General features: G+C 45.1%; 1 long non-coding RNA gene across 8 annotated transcripts in view; it reads left to right on the top strand.

Annotated features, from left to right (window-relative positions):
• The first annotated feature begins 3,186 nt into the window (after positions 1-3,186).
• LOC102554159 (uncharacterized) overlaps positions 3,187-6,000 on the top strand; it is a 152,938-nt gene continuing 150,124 nt past the window's right edge. For 4 of the 8 annotated variants that reach the window (XR_005490286.2, XR_005490285.2, XR_005490284.2 and 1 more), the window contains exons 1-3: positions 3,197-3,460; positions 3,725-3,809; positions 5,137-5,266. This is a non-coding gene — a long non-coding RNA (uncharacterized LOC102554159). Of the gene's footprint in view, positions 3,461-3,724; positions 3,810-5,136; positions 5,267-6,000 lie in introns of all 8 variants that reach the window. The other 4 variants (XR_357683.4, XR_357684.4, XR_005490289.2 and 1 more) reach the window with 4 other exon arrangements.

The following is a 6,000-nucleotide window of genomic DNA, read 5'->3' as shown; positions in this document are numbered from 1 at the left end:
TGCCCCTGTGAAGGAGAATTCCTGACACAAAGCTGTGTCTGCAGATGCTGATTGGTGAGTGTTGCACATCCAGAGCCTAGGGTGACCATTAGCCGTTTTCTGCACCTTCTCTGTGTCTAATCTTACATTCTGCTACTAGCAGACATAACATCCAGACAGATAGAAACTTTTAGAATACATTAAAATGGCCCTAGTGCTCTATCAGTCAAAGGGCTAAGGGAATTGTCAAGACAGAATCCAAGGCCTATGGCTAAGATTCTCCCCACCTTGTTGTAAGGTTACACACTGATATTTCCACTAATGTATTTTATGAATGTCTTGATTTATGACTGCCTTGTTCTGCCACCATAGAAATGGTCTGTCACCCTTCCACACTGGAATAATGAAGCTTGAGGTAACCTGACAATAGAGGAAACGCTAATTAAATACCTTCAAGCAGAATGATTTGACCTAACAGCAGGGTCACCTTCAAATAGGTGTCAAAGTTATAAAATCTACCATTAAATTCTGAGGTGCAAAGAGGCAAAGGCTTGTGAGGAGCCAAGAGTAAGAGAAGTGGAGAGTGAGTCAAAAACCATGGAAAACTGAAACTAAAATAGTCTGAGGGGGCATGGTGATGCACCTGGTGTATGTTCCCAGGAGAGCTACAGACAGAATTTGCAGGAACAGAGTCACCTCACTGATGGTTCATGACAAGATACAATTAGCTACAGTGTCTAATAACCACCTCCAGATCAAAACAACATCATGAGTCCTGGCCACAGTAGCCTTTGCTCCAGAGAAATCTTCCATTTTAAGCCTAAATAAGTGACTTTAGAGATTGACAGTAAAGAATCAAGAGACAAATCAGAGCAAATAGTCAAGAAGAACATGAAGAAAGGGACACCCACATAAAGCCAACCTTTAATGGGTTTCTAAGAATGCAGTAAGTATGATATGGGATGAGCATCCAAACCAACAGACTGGCAAGACCACAGTGGAGAATCTGGTCTATTTCACATTTTTAGGGGTGGGAGGAGATGTTAGGACATTTATGTGGCTCTCCTTAAAATTTTTAATTAATTGACATCAGATCACAAAGCAAATGAACTCCAGATTGGTGCAAGAGTTTAATGCAAAACAAAATCACAAAAGATACATCGTGTGTGAGAGAATCTGCAAGGATGTGTTCCAGGCACATGGGGTGGCCTCGCTCTTGCTCGTGAGGAGCCAGCACAGTGAGTCTGTCGGCAGGGAGGTCCAGATGACCTACATTCGGCTTCGTGTGGCTTCCTCCAATTGCTACCTTGGACATCTTATTAGTGGTTTAGGGAGGATTCTCACAATGCCTTGTTTGATGTGTTCCCGCGCAGTTCTGGTTTTGAAAACTCAATCCTAAGTACAAGACTAGAAGTTTTGGGAGGTAGGTTGGTTAAGGTAAGATGAGTTGATGATCTGGGGTCTCCAACGTAGCATCAGAGGCTCTCTCCCCATTGAGGCTGTCCTCCGTGCTGTAGTGTAACTGGAGAGATCTCACCTGACGCCAAGGAGATATGGGCACCATAAGCCCAATAAACTTTCAGTTTTAAAATAATGTTTTATCTATTCTTCAACCATTTTTCACAAGTATATAATGTCTTTTGAACACACCCTCCTTCTACTCCCCTTTCCTATGGCCCTTCATACCCTCTTGAGGGACCCTTCGCTGTATTCCTAAAAAATTACCCAGTCTTGGTGGTTTGGTTTTGCAACATCACGTAGACTAAGACAACCATGCTCTTTAATTTTGCAACTGGAGGCTGAAGCTCGCTCTGCCTACAAGCAAAAGTGGAGGCCATAAGCTCCTAAATTGCCTTTCAGACTAAGTACTTTGGGGGCTGGCCTCAGCAGGTAAATGTGCTAGCCAGGCAAGGCTGACAACCAGAATTCAATTCCCAGAACTCACATAAACAGAGAGCTTATGGTCAAAGGACTTGAGAAGGGACTTCGCACACTGCACACAGCTGACCTCCTGTGGCTATCACCACTCCATTCTCCTCCCCACACCCTCCACATCCCCACCGCTGCACCATTTTATTCCTCCAGTCTGCTGCCCTTCCCATCAATTTGCATCTCACATTTAAGGTCAGTATCCATTTCCCAGGATGCTGTATGAAGCAGACAAGAGAGACTTTTTATGTTGGTGTTTGGGAGGGAGACATCGAGACCAGGGTGTCACCAAGGCCAGGGACCCTCAGAGCTGGAAGGAAGGGTCTGTTTCATGAAGCTGTTAACTTCTCATGGTTCCTCATTCCTTGCTTGGTGGATGGCCGTCTCCCCACCCCCCCCCCCTGCTCCTCCTCATCCTTGAATCTTTTCTCTTCAGCTTCCCTCTGTCTGACGTATCCAAATTTTCCCTCTTTTATAAGGTCACCAGTCCACTGGATTACAACTCACCCTGACTGCTTCATTTTTAGCTTCATTACCTTGTTAAAGACCTTATCTCCAAATGAGATCACATTCGTTGGTACTGGGGGTTAAGGCTTCAGTATATCTTTTTGGGGGTGACACCAACCCCAATAGGCCAAGTTTAGGTTTTACAATCTAAGGGTTTGCCTACAGTAAGTTTCCCACCGAGGCCATTGTTTCCCACACACCAAGAGTCAGGAGCAAAGGTCATATATTTTCTAGAGAGGGGCTCTCCAGTTGCTTTTAGAAGCTGCTCAGGTGTCCCTTCCAGCTCACCATGCCCTCAACTAGTCATCTTTGGCTGTGGAGCTGACTTGCCACTCAGGAGCTTTTAGGCTACCTCATGTAGTTCACATCACATAAGCTCAGAATCTCTGAAAGTCATTCGGAGAAACTGCGAATCTGCAGAATCATTTAATCCAGAAGGAGGAGCTGGGGGAAGGGGCTAGGAAACCTGCAGCACCTGGAGCCTGAACGTGCAGGTGCCAGGTAGGAAGCACGGCTTCCACCATCTCTTCCCAGCCCAGAGCCTCCTGTGCTACTCGCCCTCCTTTCTCACGTCCTGTTGTTGTGGCTTTGACCTTAGTATGCCTGAAGGAGCTATTTAAAAAAGTTTTTTAAATGGGGTAAATACAGGATATGCAAGGCACTCCTCCTAGATCTTCTCGGGGCTCATGTGAAGTTTTCTGGCAGAAGATGTGCGGGTGTCAGCCAGGGGCCTGTGGTCAGGGCGGAAGTGGGTGCGGTCAGGGCGGAAGTGGGTGCGGTCAGGGCGGAAGTGGGTGCGGTCAGGTAGATACCATGGCTGAAGCTAGGGGAGTACACATCTGATGTGAATCGAAGTAGAGGAGATGTCAGTGATGCCTGGGAGGAGCAAGATCAGATGGCTCTCCTGTCTTCTGCTTCTGGGCTCTCAGCTTTTGTGAAACCTTCCACCTCTGCTCCGCTGCAGCCATTAAGTGGGCCTCCTCATCACCTACCCTTTCTCTCTCTCTTGTAGAAAGGACTTGGATCCCTTTCTAGTTGACTATCAGTGAGTAGAAAATGACACTCATATTTGTATGATGTCTTTCACTTACACAATCTTATTTTGTAAAGAGATAAAGAAATCTATTTTACAAGTGGATCTTTATGGATGGAAGATGGGCTGGGGTTTGAGGAAGAGAAACGACACTTGAAATCATCCAAACCATAATTAGGGATGGGAGGTAAAGCACTGGCTTAGCATCTTAGCATGTGCAAAGTTCAGGGTCCATCCTCAGTCCCCCCTCACCCCTCATCTCTCTCACACACACAGACAGCTGGAGGACAAGTTTTGTGGGCAAGATGTCTTCACCACAGAAAAACTGTGAAGCTCCAGGAGCTGCCTCTGTGTAAGCTGTGTACGTACCTCTTGTACTTATTCACTTATGACTTTCTGTGGCTAGTAACTAGAGAGAAGTCACCTAAAATGTCAGTCATGACATTATAGTCTAAGAAATACACAGCTAGATGATTTTGTCATTGTGAGAGCTCTCTCTCTCTCTCTCTCTCTCTCTCTCTCTCTCACACACACACACACACACACACACACACACACTCACTCTGAGCTGGCCGAGACACCACTGGGTGTTATGATTTCATGGGAACACTTTGCATATACTGTGCATTGTTAATCAAAACATTGCCATTGGGCACAAGGGTCTTTATAGAATGGTCCTTGAGGGGGACACTGGAGACCAGACTAAAGTGCAGAGCTACAAAAAGAAGCAAGGTTCCAATTCTTCGGGGACTAAAGTGAAATGGAGATTTACCGTTCCAACAGCTACATAGCAACAATCAAGGCAGCTCTGAGACTCATAGGAAAGGTGTGGTCCCAAGACAGACATGTTCAGTGTATCTGGAAAAACAATTAGTTGAATCAACTTTCATTATATAAAACTGTATGTATGACCAAGACCCTCAATCTATTTTTATGTCCTTTCTGCTCTTGGGCTCCCAAGCCAGCTATCTTTGGGCCAGGGTCATTGTTCAGAGTTTTTAATGGGATAATAACAGTTTAGAAAGAAGGAGGGTGCACGGTGGTATCTTGTTCATTTGGCATCACTACCATGAAATATTTGATGCAGGTCACTTAATAAAGAAGAGAGATTCTAGTCTAAGGTTAAATGTCTATATATGGTAGTGACCTGTTTGCTGCCAGAATGTCGAGGTGGCTCAGACAGGCTGTCTGTCTGTCTTTTCTCTTATAGAGCTATCCGGATCCAATCATGGTGTCCACCCTGGTGACCCCATCTGATTTTAATTACCTCCCAAAGCTCTTATCCATACATATCATATTTCTCACTCTCTGGGTACCTTTCTGAAGATTTAAATTTCTGCTCATGAGATCTTGGGTGCCATACTCAAATGTTACGTTAACCACAATCCTTGCTTGGGTGTTTATCCCTTGGTTCTGGACACTTTCTCACAGCTCCTGTTACTTTCATGGCTTACACTGCCATCAGGCAAGCCACCATGCTTTTAACTACTGTGGGTGGCCTGGACCTGGAACCCCGTGGCTCTGCCTCTTCTCTGTCCCTCCCCTGGGGTGGTAGAAATTGCTCCTCCACTAATCTTGGGGTTACTTTTCTGTTCTGTTTGGCCTCTTTTGTATCTGTCTCCTAAGGAGACACCATCTCTGACTGGTGCAATAGCCTCTTTAAAGGTCAAATGCTGTGCTTCCTCAAGATGCTGACAGATGAAGCCTCCCCAAGGAAGAAGAGCTGGACTTCTAGCACACAGCTTCCAGAGAACCTTTGGTCTGTCTATCCCCACTCAAGTGCTGCCCCCTGCCAAGAGATGAGGGCCCCTAGCTCAAGTAAGCCTTTTCTTGGAAGGAAGGGTTGGAAACTTGGGCTCTGTGATTTGTTGGACACGTGTTTACATGGAAGGCCTTGCAGTCCTACAGATTTCATGACTCCAAGACATTCACTGGCTTCCAAGTTTTATATATTTGAATGTTTAAAAAATAAATTTGGCCAAGAGATGAAAGGGCTGGGAATAATTTCCATGTCGTCGTTTGTGTTGCTTCAGATACTGCTACTGACATTTTATAAATAATTTTAACCTTTCTTCACCTTCTATATGTCAAGTTCTTTTTTTAAAAAAGACATTATAGATAAGAATGGGGTTGTGGTTGGAGTCTTTTCATGATGGGGGACTGTGTGTCTTGAGGATACACACAGGAAACCTTCATGCAGCAATACTTCCCAAAGCTCATGGGGCAGAGTGACACACTTTAGTTAGTGGTCACAGAATACAGTAGTGTCAGAACTCCTTTAGCTCTGAACCCTCCCTGGGTTACATCTTCCCTTTCCAACTGTCTTACTATGACCTATACAGGGACCCAATACTAGCTCCCTCGGCTCCTCACCCAACACTGTCTCTATCCACCTTGGTCTTCCTTCTCCTTCCAGGTCTAGGCTCCTCCCTCTTCATTCTTTTGTGGCCTATCAAAACCCATTAGGGAATTTTAAATTTATTATTTTCAGATAATAAACCCCTCCAAAAATATCTAGCAAAACTGAGAGGTTTCTACCGGCATCAACACAT

The sequence above is a fragment of the Rattus norvegicus genome, chromosome 10 (genome assembly GCF_036323735.1).
Source record: "Rattus norvegicus strain BN/NHsdMcwi chromosome 10, GRCr8, whole genome shotgun sequence".
Classification (NCBI taxonomy): Eukaryota; Metazoa; Chordata; class Mammalia; order Rodentia; family Muridae; genus Rattus; species Rattus norvegicus.
The sequence above is the reverse complement of the archived record's forward strand: the minus strand, read 5'-3'. Positions and strand labels throughout refer to the sequence as shown.